The following is an 18,533-nucleotide window of genomic DNA, read 5'->3' on the forward strand; positions in this document are numbered from 1 at the left end:
CAAGGCCGAAATTTTAAAATTCTTATATAATTTCATTTATTTGTGATTGTGTTAAATATATATGAAGAGGATGATGGTGTTCACTCTAACTTAACAAAATCTGTCATAAAGGTTGCGACTTTTAACTGAAAACATATTTTAAGAGATGCTAGATTAAAAGCAAATGAAGTAGAGACACTTGGTGGGATCAGGCACAAATAAAGCAAGGGGTTTGTCTGGGGATTTGCTTGTTTGTTGTTTTTTTTTTAATTGTATAACTGTCCACATTTTATAATTATGCTTCATTTACCTTGAACACAATTTCTCTTGAAGGGAAGTAAAGATGGAGTTTCTCATAAAAGATTACATCTAGTGGATTCTGGTTTAGAAGAAAAAAATCAGTGCTAAAGGCTAAAAGGCTTTATTGAAATTCTGAAGAAGAAATCTGCAAAAGCTTGGTGCTTCAGGCTTGTTATCAGATGCCCTGCATTTGGGCATCCTGACACTCTATAATTGAAATTCATTGCTCAACCTTTAGTCTATAAAAATCGTATGCTGTCATTAGCACTGACTGCTTGCTGTATTCTCTTGTCGCTCCTTAGGCCAGCTTAAACCATCTCAGATGAAATAGCCTATTTCATGCGAGACCCCTGAGTTTGCCATTGTTAAAGTAGAAGGTGAATGCAGTGCTTAGCAATGCACTGAAGTATAATATAATGGAATTGCTAGGGAAGAAGAGTTTCCCTTATATACCTCCCTTTTCCTTTCTGATTTTGAAGTGGTTTTCAGGTTCTTCATTAAGAATCCCATGTCATTGCTAATATTTTTTAAATTAAGTTTTAATTTAACCTTCTAATTTACCTAATGCACTTGAGGTAATTAGTTTTCTCCCCCGCTCCCACTCCTACAGCAACACGAGATGGCAGGAGTATAATTCTTGGCAGCTCCTGTACTAAAAAACAGGACCAATGACACTGTCCACTTGTCACGTTTGGATGAATCAGCAGATCTGTCTAAACTGATATCTGAAAATTGGATTAAGGTTTTCCCCTAAAATATATATGGAATTGGACCTGCACTGATGCAGAACTCTTCCTCTTCCTTCCCTCACTGTCTCTATCCTGTTCTCTTCGCCTGGAGAGGAAAAACATGTTCATTCAGCACCAGCTTTTAACTCAGATTAAAGGAAGAACTTGAGCCATTTATGACAAAGAGCATAGCAGGAGAATCTCCACTGTGTATATGGTGTCTTCAGCTACATTGAGATCATAGAAATTTAAAGGAGTAACACAAAAATAAATAAAACTTACAAACTGCATGTATTAGATTTTCATCCTTAAATTTGACTTTGACTGGGTCTGGCTGGGACCCTGAATCTCAGACGGTTCTTTTGCAAAAAGAGAAGTTTGCAGAAATTGGCAGAAATTGGTGAGAATATTCAACTTCCCACAAGATTTCTGACATTCAATTTGGATGATGTATTACAAGATCAACTGCTTTCTAACTTCATTCTTCCATTATTTGCAGCAGAAATGTTATTAGATATGGATTTAAGTAATGTGATTACCAGTGAGTGGTAATTTTGAAGTATCTGTGTGGGAACTGCTTGAGGAATTATGGCACTACTGAAATCAAACCATGATTCTGATTTAAACCTAATCTTACCCTAAACTATCCTGAATGTTTTCAACACCTTTCTATCCCTTCTGAAAATAAATGGAGAGGTAAAATACTTTAAGTAATGGTATGTTTCCTATGGTTTGTGTCCTGACAAACTAAAATAAGAGAATTAAAATTTTTATAATTAGAAAGAAAGGAATCAAATCTTTCTATGCATTTTGAAGAAATAGTATTGAAAAGCTACTGATCAAAGTTCGGGAACTATTCTTGGTATAGTGGTCAGGTTTTAGTTAATATTCTGAATAATATGTAACTGAGGACTTCCTGCAGGGAATACGTATCAGCTTTGTATTCCTTCTGTCCATCCTCTGAGGTGGTGCAGCATCCTGTTGCCTTCTGAACTGCTGCTGTTCTGAGATGATTGACTGAGCTGATGGTTTTAATGATTTTTCTATGGTAAATATTTGAGTTCACCTTTGGTTACTGTGCTGGTGATTTGTTCCATTTAACTGTGCCCTCTAACAATTGCTAAACAGCATTTTATTTAGGGATCAATTGAGAAATTCACCCACAAGCTCAGAGTGAGTTAATCTATGAGAACGGTGAACCCCCAGCAAAGCAAACTCTGTTGCACTTTAGATCTTAAACTGACAGGCAGCAGAGAAGAGTTTCCAGACCACTGATCACTATGATCACTGGTTGCTTTCTCTTCTGCTCGTAGTGTTTTGGGTTTTGCCTCGTTCATTACCTCAATTGCTCCTACAATGCCTGCAGCTGCCATCCTTTCTCTGTTACTGTCAACATGGGTTTGCATTGTTGTGTCTTTGGTGCAATTTGTGTCACGTCCAGGAGACCTACTATGCATTCAGTTTCCTCATCTGCTTGTGGTACTGGGATTGTACCTAAGTCCCTCTACCTCCTCCTGCCCTACCCCGTCCGTGGTACACAGCTGCCCTGCACCGGGGTGCGCCAGGACTCTGTCCCTGTGGATAATCCCTTGGTGTGTCTCTAGCCCTGGAATAAGGGGACTAGGAGCAAGACAATGTTGTGATATTTAAATATTGAGTCTTCATTTCGGTCCCTCAGTGGAAGAAAAATTGTGTTTGCCTTCATCTCTTTCTGTTTTCTGATCTATTAGGAAAAAAAACATAATTCCCCAAGGGTTAGAATCTATGGTGTTGGCTGCTCCAGGGAATTTTGAAACTTGGCCTTGAAGAAAATTATCTCCTTCCTTCAAAAATTTTATAGGTTGTTATTGCTCGCTGCATTATTAGAAGTGAGCCTTTTAGAGGGAGAGGTCTGTAATAGTTGAGTTTTTGGGGTTTTTTTCTTTTCTGTGGAAAAATTCCTTAGATAATGTCAGATTTTTGCTATATGTCCAAATGTAATCAGACATCCAGTTGACAGTAGTAGAAAACTTCTATAACAACTGCATCAACACAGACATGTCTCAAAAATAGTCATTTCAAAATTCCATAGATTTACTTCAAATACAGAACAAATTGAAAGAGACGAAATTTCTGCAGTCATTTTTTTTCTGAACAGAAACTTGAAAACCTTTATATTTTTGTTGCACCTTTTTATAAGAAAAAAAAAATCACATTTAGCTTGTTCAGCTGGTAGGCTTTGGAAGATAATGGCATTGTGTTAATGTTTCATCTTTCCTGTTAATATATGTATATTTTAGTAGCAGAGTGATAATTACTGGTTAGGCTTGCTTCAGAGTCACATCTGGACCACTTGAACACTGCCTGGTGATAAATATTAAACGATAACATGAGCAGATAACTAAGTTTATAAATATGCTGCTGTAAAATGCATTCACTGTTTGGTTTTTTTTTTTAACAAATTAGTAAGATAACAAATGAAATTATAAAAATATTTTAACTGCTTGTATGGTTTTGTTCTTTTTTTTTAAATTCTATAGTTTGAAAAATAGTTTTGAAAGAACACAAATAGAGGTGGGCGCTGTGATCATGGGTATATATTTGCTCTAATAGTCTTAACAACATTAAAACAGTTTATTTCAACAGTTTCGTCCTAACCTGAAGAGCAGTAGAAAAAAGCCCTGATTTACGTTGTTCCAGAACAATCTGTAAAGGTTGGCTGCTGTGGTATTTTGTGGGGTCTTGGTTGCTTGGGGTTTTGTTTGTTTAAATATGGCAGTTCTTTCTACAGTGCTAGATTCTGACTTGCCACTTGCTGGAATCCCTTGACAAACATTAAAGGTCCTACATAAATGTTAGAAAAACACACTGATGAAAAAATGTTTTGGACTCTATATGATGGGAATGGATGTGAAACTTTTGCTGTGATTCATAAGCTCAGAACACTTGGGTCTGATCTTGGCTCTGAGACAGCTTGGGAGGAGCAGGTTATTGTTAGCTGTCGGCTGGGGTGGGAGGGCTTGGAGTTCAGGTAATGCTTCTGAACAGTCTGCCACAATCTGTCAAGTCCTGAGTCATTCCTGGAAAAAAATATTCCAAAGCTGGTGTAGTCCTTGAGCTATAGGATGAGCAAGGCAGGCTTTAAAAATTGGAACCTTAGCCTTTCTGTGCTTCAGCTGCACTCCGTAAGTGGGGATAGCAGTGCTACCTTCATGGGTGAGATCGATTTAAATTGTAAGAATTATAAATATTGTATTAACATGAGCCATTGAAACACCTGAGCTTAGAAGTATTGAAATCACAAAAATGTAAAAATATTAAAGAATATGATCTGATGTTTATCTGTATAATGAGACGAGTGTTATTCCCAACACCCATGTAAACCTGCATGGGAAGGATATAGTCTATAATGCGGAAGGAAGGGGGACAGGGTAGAAATCTGCTGTTAAATAAAAAATGCTAATATCAAATGGCATATTTTTAAATAGTAACAGCTCCTGTGTTATCTTGGGCATCCATTTACTACTATTGGCAGTCAAAGTCCTGAGGGTGAGCTTTTAATTTAATGCTTTACATTAAAGAACTATTCTTGTATAGTGCATTTACCTTCTAGCCTCTGCAAATAAATAACAAGTGTGCCATACATCACGGTCAAGTGAGTTCCACTGCCAAATGGATAAAACCCCTCAGAACATTTTTTGTAGTACTGGAATAGGAAACATTTATTACATCCATTATAGACAGCAAAGTGATTTAAGAGCCAAAGAGGTGTCATTTATATAATGTTACAATTCTTGTTAACTCTGAGAAATAAAATAAGCAAGAATCCAAACAAGCTCTACATCTATACTGCTACCCCGCAAACCTGGACATTGCTATAAACCTAAATGGTCATCTGGAGCTGAATTTTACAGCTAGATATTTCTACAGCGTATCTTGTTGCCTGACTTCAATGTCTTCAAATTTGATGCTGTTTGAAGCACAAATATAGAAAAAATTTAAAATTTCTTTTCTTGCACCTTCCTTCTTTTAGAAATCAGAAAAACTTTGACAGTTGCAGAAGGCTGTTCACTGTATCTCTGCAAAATTGTTTTAGAAATTATAAGACTGATAACTGACCACAGCTGCTTCAGTGAGCATTCATTGTTGTAGCAGACATGTTGTTGCTCCCATGCTGTTTTCTGTCCATGCTTATGCTGATGCTAGAGAACATGCTGTAACGTATAAGCAAAGATGTATTACTAATAGTACTCATTTTTCTGTTGTCATAGCACCAATGTGGTCTGCTCTTTGAACTGGGCTTTGTACAGAGAAAGCCACAGCTATGTAACTTTAAAACAAGAGATAACTGAGAGAAATTAATGTCAAATGTGGTAGTGTGTTCCAATAAGCACTTGGGAGATCAGTCTTAGGAGGAGACTGGAACAGAGATTAGACTGAACAGAGATTACACTGAGAAGAATGGGAAATAATTGCTGAAGGTGGTGTACTTTCTGAAAGTACTCGTACGTCATCAGAGTTATAGGTAAATTGTTTGAATCGCACGGCTTGCAGACATTTGGCAGAAATCCCCAAGTGATATGGGGGTGTTGCATCTGTTCATGGCTAAGGATGGCCTTCAGAAGTACATTTTTACTTGCTTCCTCAAAGCCATTTAGAGCGATACCTGCTTCTTTGCAAGGTATAAAATCAGAAACCTTACCACGAACAGCTTCATGGTTTTTAATGTTGTTGAGGTCTCACTTTGAACACTTTCACTGTAGGTTTAAAAAATTATATCCTATTCTTTATGTGCTTTGTACAAGGGCCTGTTAAATCTCTGAACACAAGAAGCTTGCTGAATTTCCCTGGGGCTGGTGATCCTATTACTTGCTATTCGTTGAATTAATCCTCCTGGGAACGATTTAATTTTTTTAGCCCTTAAAACTCTCAGAGCTTCATATTATTATTAAAGGTTTAACTAAACTAAAGTTGTTAGGACAGGGCTTAATTTTGCAGACCTCATCTTTACTGCCTCATGAGGCCACCTGTGTTTGCCCTCCAGTACATAAAATTTGAGAGTCTGAAACATACACCTCCCAAGATCTCACTTTTTCAAATCTGGAAGAAAAATTGTATAACATCAGTGTGTGAATCGATGGGTCAGAATACTCAGATGTGTCCCTTAACACTGCTCCCTCCTTACATGTTGCATTATCTCTTCCCAGGCTCCTTTCAAAGGATCCCAGGCCCTGTTGCATTTACTGTACCCCTCAGGGATGGTTGCATTCCACTTCTCAGCAGTAGTTGCCTCACTCTTTGTCCTGCAGCTTGGGCAGGATCCATTTCTGCTTGTGGATGCGTTCCTCGTTAGAGAGGAAATTATTTTTTCCCCATTGCCAAGCGGGGTCTCGCATCCACAGCTTGAGCTCTTCTGCTTCATAAAGCTGTAGAGTCTTTTTTGTGATGGAGGAATTGGGCTTAATACCCCCTGCCCTGTCACATTGGCTCTTCTTCTCAGTTGCAGCAGAGATGCCTGTGTGGCAGCACAGGACCTACAGCATAAATTGACAGTACTCACAGGACATTCCTTCATGGCTAGTTAGAGTCGCTCTAGAGAGATTTTGCACAAAGCTGTCTTTATGCAGGGAAGAATCTGGGCTATTTTGTGGGCTCTGCATGCATTAGTAGTAGTGCCAAGGTATAAATCAGACTAAGACAATTGACTTCAGTGGGAGGTTTGATAAAGTGAATAATGAAAGCTCAGGCGCTGAACAGAATAGGTGTGTCTGTGTGTTTGAGAACTTTATCTCAAAACGTACCTATTCTGACACTGAGTTTTAGTGTAAGATATATATAATGTATCTGCCACATTAGAAGTCTATTTCTATTATTGACTTGGAACGTAGATTAAAAATATACTCAGTATAGATTTCTCCATATGTATATTATTCACCTCTTCATTTTCATTTCTACAGTAACAGAAATCTCTCCCATAATTCCAGCTCAGGAAAGCTGGCAGGACTCTGAAAAGCTAACCTTCCGAGTGGTGCATTTGCGAAGCATTCCTCCCTTCCAAGACCAAACCCAAGAACAACAAAAAATGCCGAAAGAATAACTATAAAGCACATCCTATATAAAATTTTCAGGGATAGCATTTGTCATTCAGTTGTGATCTGTAATCACTCAGTGAATATACTTGCCCTGCAAATGGTCTTGTAAATTATGCTTTAACCTTAGCAGGACTCTAAGAAATATTCCCAGTAAAGAACATAATGGACCACATCAATAACTAGATCGAACTCACTTTTTATTTCCAAAATACATAGGGATTCTGTTACCTTGGCGAGACTGTGAGGTCCCGCTTTTTTCAGTCATAGTTTTAACTCAAGCATTCGTATTTTTAAAATTGGGTGCATGATGACTCAAGACAATAAAGTGGGCAATGCTTGTTAGGTCATCTGCCATCCTGCAAATGTAAACTGTCCCGCTATCGTATCTCTGCGTTGTTTCTTTGATCTCGGTTAAAATGTGAAAAACAACTCTGTTGAGATAATGGTTCAAAGCTAAATAATTTTTTCTTTGTAAGCTTTTCTTTGTTAATATTGAAACCAGTGTGACTAGTGCAGAGGTTTCTGGGTGATGCAGACAAGGGAAGGCAAGGAACAGCTGGAGTTGCTGAAGCCAAATTTGCGGTGTTGCACAGGAACCTGCTGGTACCCTTTGTACATATCAGCCCGCTGGGTGCTGTTGTCATCAGCACCTGGAGCCCTCTCAGACCTCAGGTCTCTGAAACCTGTAATGTGCTGAGTTGAATTTTAGCATGTGGCTGGCAGAGTTACGGTTTCATACTGTCGTCGTATAGACTCGTGATCTCGAAGGCCCAGATCCGTCTGCTCTGGTGTGCTGTCTTCAACTTCGAACTATTTAAAAAAAAATATTTGGCTGTGGAAATCAACAGAAAAGCCATCATTTTTATTCAGAACACACCCTTTTGCTGAAGGGGAGACAAATGTAAGTTTGGGTAGTTAAATGTTTGATCTGGGATACTGGATTCATTATTTGCTAGTCACCAAAGAATTGAATTCTGTCATTCATTTAGGTAAATATTGTTTTTCTGGCATAAGTTAAAGCTATTGATAATCTGTCTTTAAATATCAGATGAAAGGCTATAGACTGTCCAAGGCATAGCTTCAGGTTTAAAGCAGATAAAGGGAGCTATTTTTTCCACAGCGTGTTGTTAAGTTGCAAAATTTATTGCCATAAGAGACTGCAGAGACTGAAAGTGTAAATGGGTTCCAAAAAGGGTTTAGCTAATTCTGTTGGTTGCTACTAAATACGATGATCTACAAGCAAGCACCAGCTCAGAGAGTTCCTAACTTTTCATCAGAGCTGAGGAATATGCTGTGGAAGGATTGTTTTTTTTGGGGTGGTAAGAAGGAAAATGTCTCCCTTGACACAGATAGATGTTCCATAAACAGGTCTCATGTAGTGGGTTTTATTTAGGTGTGACAAGAGCCGAGTAAAACTCAGTGTGAGATAGTAGTATGCCACGAGCAGTAAAGCCCCGTTCCTAAGGTAGTCCCATGGAAAGTGAAACCATATCATTTTTACCAAAGCAGTTTTATAAACATTTACCTTTTTATGAGTAATGTCAATAGCACATTAGGAGAACACATCATAAAGGGAGTTGTTTCCTACATGATGAGACTGTTATTTGAGTACAGTCATACCATGAGGTAGTGGTCAAGGGATAAATATTACTCACTATGGCACATTTTTTCAAACTGAATTAATACCTCTCTTGCTTAACAGCAATTGTATTAATCATTGTTTAGCTAGAGAGGGGCAACATTGCACAGTATACAGGATAGCTGGGAAAAGTGTGATATGAATGTTACCTGCCACTGGTGAAAACCATTCTTTGCATCATGACTGCTTTGAGGGTTTTAAATCCTGCCCAAACAGGATTTCTAGCTAGAAAAGGAGCAGAAAACCCAAACTTCTGGTAGCCCTTAGAGAAAGGAACTGGATGAAGCACAAACACTGCTAGGGAGCATGAGAGGCTGTCTGCCGGGGAGCTGACATTGTCCCTGTTATTTCTGAGGCAGTGAGAAACAGTTGTTTGGACTAAAAGAAGATAATTCTGGTCTTTATAAAAGGATAAAGTGAACTCTCAACAATTTTTAATCAAATGGCAAACAGCAGTATCATATTAGCTAATAAATTCACCAAGAATTTAGGGAATTTAATCCATTAATCTTAAATCTCTGCATAGACAGGAAGTCATTGAGATAATGAGTCACCTGAGGCAATAAGATTCTGTAGGAATCAAGCAGCTAATTTTTGTCTGTGCCTGTGAATATTTCTTTCAGGAATCCTACCTCTTTCTCTTGAGAGAAGTATTATTAGCACCCTCTGCACTCCTTTTGTGCCAGAATGCTTGTGGAACAGCATCTAGGGCTGGGACTCCATGCTCTTGCAGGCATTCATGCCTTTTTTTTTTTTTGATGGTGAGTAATTCATGAAGAGCATTTGCTAGTCAAAGCACGTCAAGCAAACATTCAGTCTAAATTTGGCTATTTGTTTTAACATTTAAAATCTTCAATAATTTGAAGCGTGTTTCTGTGTGCATTTGTAAACTGTGGACTTAGAACATATTTTATTTTTAAGTAATCCTTTGTTCAGAGGACTTTTTACCACACATATGTTACTGGTTCAGTTCCTAGGTTGTTTTGGGGTAATTTTGTGGAGGGTTTCTTTATCTACGTCCAGTAATGCTTTTCCCACTGGAAGAAACATAAAATTTCTTCTCATTTCTTCAGCCTAGTCTTCAAATAATAGCACCAAATACAGCTTTTCCTCTTATCATATATGGGTTCTGAATTTTCAGGTTCTACACAATAGCTTAGAATCAAATGGCTAAAAGATGGTGTATCAGAGTGTGCGTGCGTATGTGCGGTGGGGTGATGTGGTAGAATTCAGGTATACCAGCAGGGAAAAAAAATCAATGTTTATTATGATTTTTTTCTCAGTGTGAAATGGACTGAGAAAGGATGTTATGTAGCATGAAATCATGTAGAATGACCTTGAAAGAATTTAGAAGGTAATCATGAGCATTCTGTCTGAGCCTGCAGATTTATTATAGTGCAAAGATGTTGTGAGTTCACCTATTATACTACTAAGCAAACAGAGGATTTATAATGGACATCTGTGTGATTAAAAGCTCCGTCCCCAGAGAGTGGTGAACACCTCATAATTTACAAATAGAAAAACCATGACTGAGATGTTAAAGACATTCCTCATGCTTGGAATTAATTTCATATTAAGGCTGTTTAGAATGTGGCTTCTTTTTCAATGGTGTAAGGAACGTAAATTAAATCCTCCTTAGACCTATTGTATGTTTTTATTTTTACTTTCTGCTTCTGAGTGTATATATCTGATTATTCTGGAAGCTTTGCATGTAAAACAGACTTAGTAAGGAATCCTGCCATTTCACAGAGGCTATGTGATCGTTATGAATTTGTTCTCTGTCCAACCACCGCAGGGCAAATGTTTATCACTCAGTTATCCTCATTCCGGTCACAATTCCTACATCTCCTTAAATTTCATCCTATACCTCTGTTGAAGAAAGCTAATATTTCTTAAAGATTCAATGGGAAGGTAACGTGCATCACTGCTAAATAAACTCAGGGTGAGCATGTAGGATGGTCACATGTTTATGAAATTATTTTTTAAAAATATTCTTATAATAAACTGGCTGTGTTCACAGTGACAGCACAGAGCAAATGTCAAAACCCATTCTATTCTGGAATATTTTCAGGTGCCTTGCAATTGACTGATACTACCTGATGTTTTTAAAATGTCTGAATATGCTACATACAAGGTTCTTCCATATTTGAAAGAACTGGAAAATGTATTCTTGCTTTTTTCATTAGTTAAAAAAATAATTTGCTTTAGAAGCACTCCTGTTTCTGCAGGTTCACTTCCCTGTGTGCTGGTTCTGGCTGGGATAGAGTTAATGTTTTTTATAGTAGCTGGTACGGGACTATGTTTTTTGATTTGTGCTGAGAACAGTGTTGATAATACAGGGATGTTTTAGTTGCTGCTGAGCAGGGCTTACACAGAGCCAAGGCCTCTTCTGCCTCTCACCCCACCCCACCAGCGAGTAGCTGGGGGTGCACGAGCGGTTGGGAGGGGACACAGCTGGGACAGCTGACCCCAACTGACCAAACTGATATTCCATATCATATGACATCATGCTCAGTATATAAAGCTGGGGGAAGAAGGAGGAAGGGAGGGATGTTTGGAGTGATGGCATTTGTCTTCCCAAGTCACTGTTACGCGTGATGGAGCCCTGCTGTCCTGGAGATGGCTGAGCACCTGCCTGCCCAGGGGAAGGAGTGAGTGGATTCCATGTTTTGCTTTGCTTGTGTGCACGGCTTTTGCTTTACCTGTTAAATTGTCTTTATCTCAACCCATGAGTTTTCTCACTTTTACTCTTCCAATTCGCTCCCCCGTCCCAGCGGGGGTTGGGGAGTGAGTGAGTGGCTGCGTGGGGCCTAGTTGCTGACTGGGGTTAAACCACGACACCATGTCACTTTATTTTTGTTCTATTTTTTTTAATCACTGTCAGTCTGATGATTGTCAGCTGCTATCATGCTTTCATCTGCCTACTTGGTCTACCATGCAGGTCGTTATTTAATGTTATATTTTTAAGTGATTCGTAATGTTTTCTACTACTTATAAAAAATCAACTGCTAAATGGACAAATCAGTGTAACAGGTGATGTACTATTTTCCAACATTTTTGTAGTGCTCATAGATGGTAATTAGCTCACAGTTGTCTCAAGAGATGCTAATAACAACATGTAGCACTTTTTTTCCATATTTTCATAACCAAAAATTTGCTAATTTTCTTAGGCAATATTGTACTATTAATACTATGGAAAAGGTTTAGCTTTGAGCTTCTTTTTCAACACTAGGAAACTTTAAAAAAGATTTTATTTTTTTTTTAGCTGAGTAACTTACATGCATATGTATTGCAGAAAAGAATGAAGTTTCATTCCTTTCACCTGTCATAGATGAATATTTTTTGGCCGTGTTGCGTTGCAGTAAGAGGGAAAAATAGTGGCTTACATTTATCTGTAGGATGACAATCTTTTCAGATGTTTGCTTTGAAGACGCCCAGATTGAGCCATCCAGACAACTTTTTCGTAATCCCCTACCTTGATGTACTACATTTTAAAATACTTCAGTAAGTAGCCTGAAGTGGTAGGGTTCAAAATTATTGGACATTTCTGAAAATTTGTGCCTAAACATCCTCTACAGTCTCTAAGAAAGATCATTCACAGCAGTTTCTTCTAGAGAGTGTATAAAGGGCAGGTGACGTAACTGTGTGCTCAGTCAGAGGAGGGCATGTAGTTCACAATCATAGGGAGCAGCCCCTGAACAAAAGTCATCTTCTCAGGCCATTGCTTTCCCTATCATTAGATTAACTACAGAACCATTAAATTTTAGGACTAAATGCAAATATCTCTCCTTTCTTCTGTAGTTTCATGCTGTGATTCACACCTGTGTCTGGCTGCATGTTTTCTCCTTTTCATTCTGGCTGTTCTGCATGGCAGAATTATGACGTTTCCATTATATTATCAATCTTCCCCAGCTCCTTGATTTCAGTTTAAGTGATTTAGTTTTCTGTGTCATACAGATACAGCACTATGCAGCTTTTATGCAGGTGAAATTTGCATTACCCGTAAGCATCTCCAGTGAAAATTCCCCATAAAGTACACATTTCAATTAATGTTTCTGATTCCTGATCCAAAGAATGTAAAAAGTTCTATATTCTGAACTTGTGTGGAATAGCCAACAAGTAATTCTACTACAGCTCCATTATATTTTTAGAAAATACCTGCCCTCTGTTATGACACAACTCCCACAGTGCAGCAGGATAGACACATAAATAACTATCTTCTAAACTTTCTATCCATGAATATTGTTTTCTGTCATCACAATTGCACCATGAAATATGAAAGTTCAATTTCCTCTTCATTTCCTTTTAATAAAACTTCTGTTCATTTCATTTTTGAAAAGAGATTGGATCTAAATTACTTTGACTTCTTCTGGCCTAACTTTGGTGAATGTTCCGAGAGAATCTGAAACCCTTTTAAAACCCACCAAGGAGATTAAGGGCTGTATTCTGGAGGGTTTGTACTTACATTCTCATCTCTCTTTCAATATAAGTCTTTTGCATTTAGAAATGACAGTATTGATTCCAGGACATTGTTAGAAGCAGCATAAATATTGTGCCCTGCTGTAGCTGCTGTTTAAAACTTAACATCTCCAAACAGCAAATTTTTTGTTCAAGCAGTAGGCAGATTATTTTTCAGCAAAATCCATTTTACTTTATGGTACTTAGGCAGCCTTTCCCAATTTTCATAGATAGCATTCAGAGGGATGGGAACTGTATGATCTTTACCATTGTACCTACCAGTGGCCTAATAATTATTAAGTTAATGGCATTAAACCAAGGGGAAAAAAATAAATTGGCTAGATCATATGCAGATCTCACAGGCTGGCTCTCCGTGCAAGTTGTATCTTTCTTCGTTTGGTTTTCTTGGATATAGCTTGGAAAATATTTCCTAAAATTACAGGAGTGACTCAGAGTAAGCTCAGTCTCTATATTAGTAGCTTAGGCTTGTGGGTCATCAACTATGTCTGTCCACTGAAGTTAGAGGTTTCTGGGCTGAATAGCATCTTCCAACACAACAGGTTAGAAGACCAGCCGTTCTTATGACATTGAATGTTTCATATTGTTCATTCACTTCATCTAACAGTAAAGTACATGCTGAATGCTGTGGAATTGATGGAATTTCTGCTTAAATCTCTCTGACTGAAGCATAATATTTCCAAGTATTTTAGAAAATATATATACTGTTAGAGACATAAATACAAGTAGAAGTTTCAGTGTAACTTCATGCACATGTGATTCTGCATTAGTGATGGAATATATATACTCAGAAAAGAGATTTTTCCAGCCTTTGTTGTGAGATCCAGAAACAGTGTGATGCAGGCACTGAAAGTCCCTGCCATTCTGGAAGTGATCTTTCATCAGCTGGGATTGCATGGTTCGGCTGCCAATGATTCTCTATTCATAATTGCTCTTTGGGCAAATCACAGTTCTCTAATTTTTTGTGATGCATAAATCCAGGCAGAAGTGATTTTGTTTGTACAGAAGCTCAGTATCTGCAGAGCCAGCTTTTATGTGTGCATCAAGGAGCACTGTCACTGGAGACCACAGATTCTTTTGAATTGCTTCAGAATGTGAAGCTAAGGCTGATATTTTGTGGATGAACCTAGCTCTGTGTGCCAGTGAGCCTGCATCTGAAAGCAATACCAAAAAATTTCTTGACTGCAGTCAATCCATCTACATTTACAATGGTGCACTGCATAACATCTTTAGAATTAATATTCCAATGTGGAGATGGAACACAAGATTTTGACAAACGTTGTTTCCTATTCCCTCCATTAAATTGATAATGAGTTTGAATTCTGAAGAAATCATGTAAGACAATATGTTGGCTCCACAACAATGTAATTATAGCCGTGTTAAACTATTCCAACAACTCTCTCGTGCACGTGAAATCAAACAAGTTTGGAACAATATTTCATCTAATTTCCAAAGTGTAATTGAGAAATGTGTTCTTAATTTTCTTTGTTCTTTGTTGGCAAAATATTACAAAAAACCCTTCATCTACAGTCTTGGGTTGGTTGGGGGAGAAAAGAAAAGAGAAGCAGGACCTCAGACCTCAATTTCACTTATTATAATAAATCAATTTCATACTCATTTGTGTTTAATCTCCATTGGAAATTTACATTATCCAATCCGAACTGAACAAGTCCCTCAGGGGAGATCAAGTGTCACATAAAAATTCAACAGGAAATTCATGCAATAAATCAGTAAAAGTACAACTCATATATGGAGATTTTAAACCCATCTAAATTCTATTAAAAACCTCTAAATCCTATTTTAGACAGAACAAGAAGGAAGCTTGGGAACTGTAACATCCCTAAGAGGCCCCTCAAAGTACACATACTAATATTTAATCATTTATACTTTTGTATGTCCAAATTAAGTAGTTTAACTGAAGTTAATACAGCTTTCATTTATAATTTTTTTTCTGACAGAAGTGCTTTGTAGAGTCAACATTATATCATCATAATCTTCAAATATTTAGCTGGTTAAAAATGTATTCTGTACATTGTAGTCAACCTTTGAGCCTATTGGATTAAAATTTGCAGTATATATGATAGGAGAAGGGCTATGTGACTTACAGTGGGTGTAGACATTACTTCATGAGATTTGAGCACGTGTATATGTCCTCTTTAAAAAACAGAGAAGGAGCAGGAGGGATGAAAAAGGAGGAGGAAGAAGGCAAACAACAATGGAAAAAGCAAAAGCCACCTGCAGTGGACGACTTAGTAAATTCAAAGTGATGGGCTCTACATTTTCTACCTTGAAATGAGAAAAAGATGTGGAGTAATGTTGGATTGCTTCCTGTTCAGCAGCAGTCAAAACGGAAAACAGAACATTAAAACCAATTAGGTCCAGTAGGTTTATAAAACCAAGAGTTTATGAAGAAGCAGGAAGATGTGAGATCATAGAATCATTAAGGTTGGAAAAGACCTCTAGGATCATCAAGTCCAACCGCCAACCCAACACCACCATGTCTCCTAAATCATGCCCTGAAGTGCCATGTCTACATGTCTTTTAAATACCCCAGGGATGGTGACTCCACCACCTCTCTGGGCAGCCTGTTCCAATGCCTGACCACTTTCAGTGAAGAAACTTTTCCTAATATCCAACCCAAACCTCCCCTGATGCAGCCTGAGGCCATTACAGGTATCTGGAGTCCTATCCAACTCCAGTTCAGAGAGGCAACTACTCTGAAATAATTTAGTGTCCTAACTGCTGCTTTTATGGATATCTAGGATGTTTCTTGTCTGGTGAAAGGAGTCACACTGAAACAAAAGACAGAATATTTGTTTAATATAAATAAGTAACTCTGGAAAACTGGAATGATAAACTAGTCTTCTGGGACATTTGAAACACTGCGTGTGCTTCACATTTACGGTCTTGGTCTGAGTTCAAGATAGCTTCCCCTCCTTCAACTAATATATCTATATTTGGTATCTGTGATAAAGCTATTCTTTAAAGTTCTAGCTATAGTGTAGAAACAAGGTAGGGGAATAAACCAGAAACCCATTGTATCAAAATAATTGCATATACAAATGTCTTGATTTAAAAAATGTTTTAAAAAAACTCCAAATGTTTATATATTTTGGAAAGTGAGATCAAAAATGCAAAAGAACATGAAAAGAAACATTCTTTGGTTAAAGCACGTTATATGGACTAATATGAGCTAGTTCTGTCTGAAGGACAAGACTACAAGTATAATTAACCTCTTGGACTCTGCATATTTTTATCCCTGAGTTTAAAAAACTTGTGAATGAGTTTCATTTTCACTTTGAAATAAGTTGTTGTAGGGAAGGCTCATTGTAACTGACACATTGCTGTTGCCCACATTCCTCTGTTATTTCTTCAAAATATGAATCACACATAATCAGAATAGCCAGGGTATTTTATTACCTTTGGATTGTTTTAGGTAAAGCAACAGATGGTGGTATTTGCATTGTCCAGATATAGAAAACATGGGCTTGTGCCATCAGTCTGCCTTTGTATCTTGTTTACCTTTTTACAGACATAATTCAAAATAATTAGGCAAGTATTTAAGTGCCTGCTTAAGTACAAAAGTGGATCAATAATATATGCTTGAAGTTATTCATCTGGTTGGAGGCTTCCTGAAGTCACTACTTGTATGGATAAACGCTTAAGCTTTTGACACAAGATAAGACTCTATCTTCTGCATCTATTTAAATCCTTATGCATTTAGCACCAGACAGGACTAACACTTATTTAAGGAAGGAAATTCAAGCTTTTGAAAGTTCTACCCTGAGGAGATGAGAGCTGTCTAGTTCTCAATTATACACTTTACGTTTCCTTTTTTCCTCTTATTGCTTACTTCCTTTTAAAATTGTTACCTTTTTTTCAGGAAAAAAAACCACCCAAATAGTCTTGCTTGTGAGAATAGGAAATCTTGTGCTGAATCAAGTATTCTTGTTTCTGGGGAAGCTGCAATTCTTGGCTGATACAGAGTTCTTGCATTGATCAGATCTCTTATACAGCACCGGGCTGTAGAGGCATGCAAAAATTATATCTAAATTCTACTTTATTTTTATGCAGATGAATTGGATCGAAACAGAAATTGTGAAAGAATAAAAATTAATACTTCATTTGTTATTATATCATCTTTTTAACAAACTAAGTTGACAGACCAGAATAGCACAATTCAGATTATTTACAGTCTACTCATTTTTTAACTTGACAACAGAATAAATAGGATTAGGGGAGTAAGTTAGTATAAACCACATTTTGAAACAACTATAATATACCTCTTTTTTTCCTATCTTGTGCTGTGAATGAAAGTCCACCAACAGTGGGAAGAAAGTTCTGTTCCTCTGAATCTGTTGCCAGTGTTTTTAAAAAGTTTAGCAGTAGAATAAGAGTCCTGGGAGTTTCAGTCCACGGCTGATTATATTTCATACAAATAAATAATCTGTGATGGCATTTTAACATTAATAAACTATTCATCTCTTAATAAAAATACTTTTTAGCCTAGGAAAAAACATGTTTGGTATGTACATATAGATTTGCTCTGGGAGAAAATAGAAAATGCACAGCTCACTAAGAAAGAATGCTGGTATAATATCTTTTCAATGCTTGCTGGCTTTGTAAGTCCTCTAATAAATTACAAACTAATTTAATCGTAGTCCATAATTACATACTCTTGAAGGAATAAGGCTTTGGATTCAGACCATATCATACTTAAAATACAATGACGTTGTGTATCACATAGACCAATGAAACTGCACACTAGCAATAAATTAATGGCCCTAAAGCTGCCAGGCAGTAATAAATAAAAAGTAGATACTTACGATCAAGTAAGCATTTTATTAGAAACTGAGAAATGTAATTTGACTCTGGCACACAGAAAAGTTAAATGGCAACTTACTTTTATGACTGGTTGAAATGAACTTGTTTTGAAATTTTGTTATCATCACCAAAATGAACTCATTTGGGATTGAATTTTTAATTCCTGTTGATAAGACCAGTAAAACTGAATGTTCTAAGTCTTAATGCATCAAGGTAATTCTGTTGGGCTTGGAGAACACTGTGGAGTATTATGGTGTATTGGTTATTTTTATGTCCTTAACAGCTCAGAGCCCTGGTTTAGCACCAGGTTAACAGTGTAGCATATGCTTATTAATAGGATACATTAAGCAAACCAGAGCAATGATCAAAACCGCTATTTGTTTGTATGAATTACAAGGATTGTAGATGAACAATTTTCTTTTAATTTGCAACAGATGTGCTTACTCTTTAGAATCATTAACAGGCATTCTGCTGTGAAATACTTGATCAGGGATGGATCTTTTTCTATAGCCATTT

This window comes from Phalacrocorax aristotelis, chromosome 8 (assembly GCF_949628215.1).
Source record: "Phalacrocorax aristotelis chromosome 8, bGulAri2.1, whole genome shotgun sequence".
In the NCBI taxonomy this organism is placed as follows: domain Eukaryota; kingdom Metazoa; phylum Chordata; class Aves; order Suliformes; family Phalacrocoracidae; genus Phalacrocorax; species Phalacrocorax aristotelis.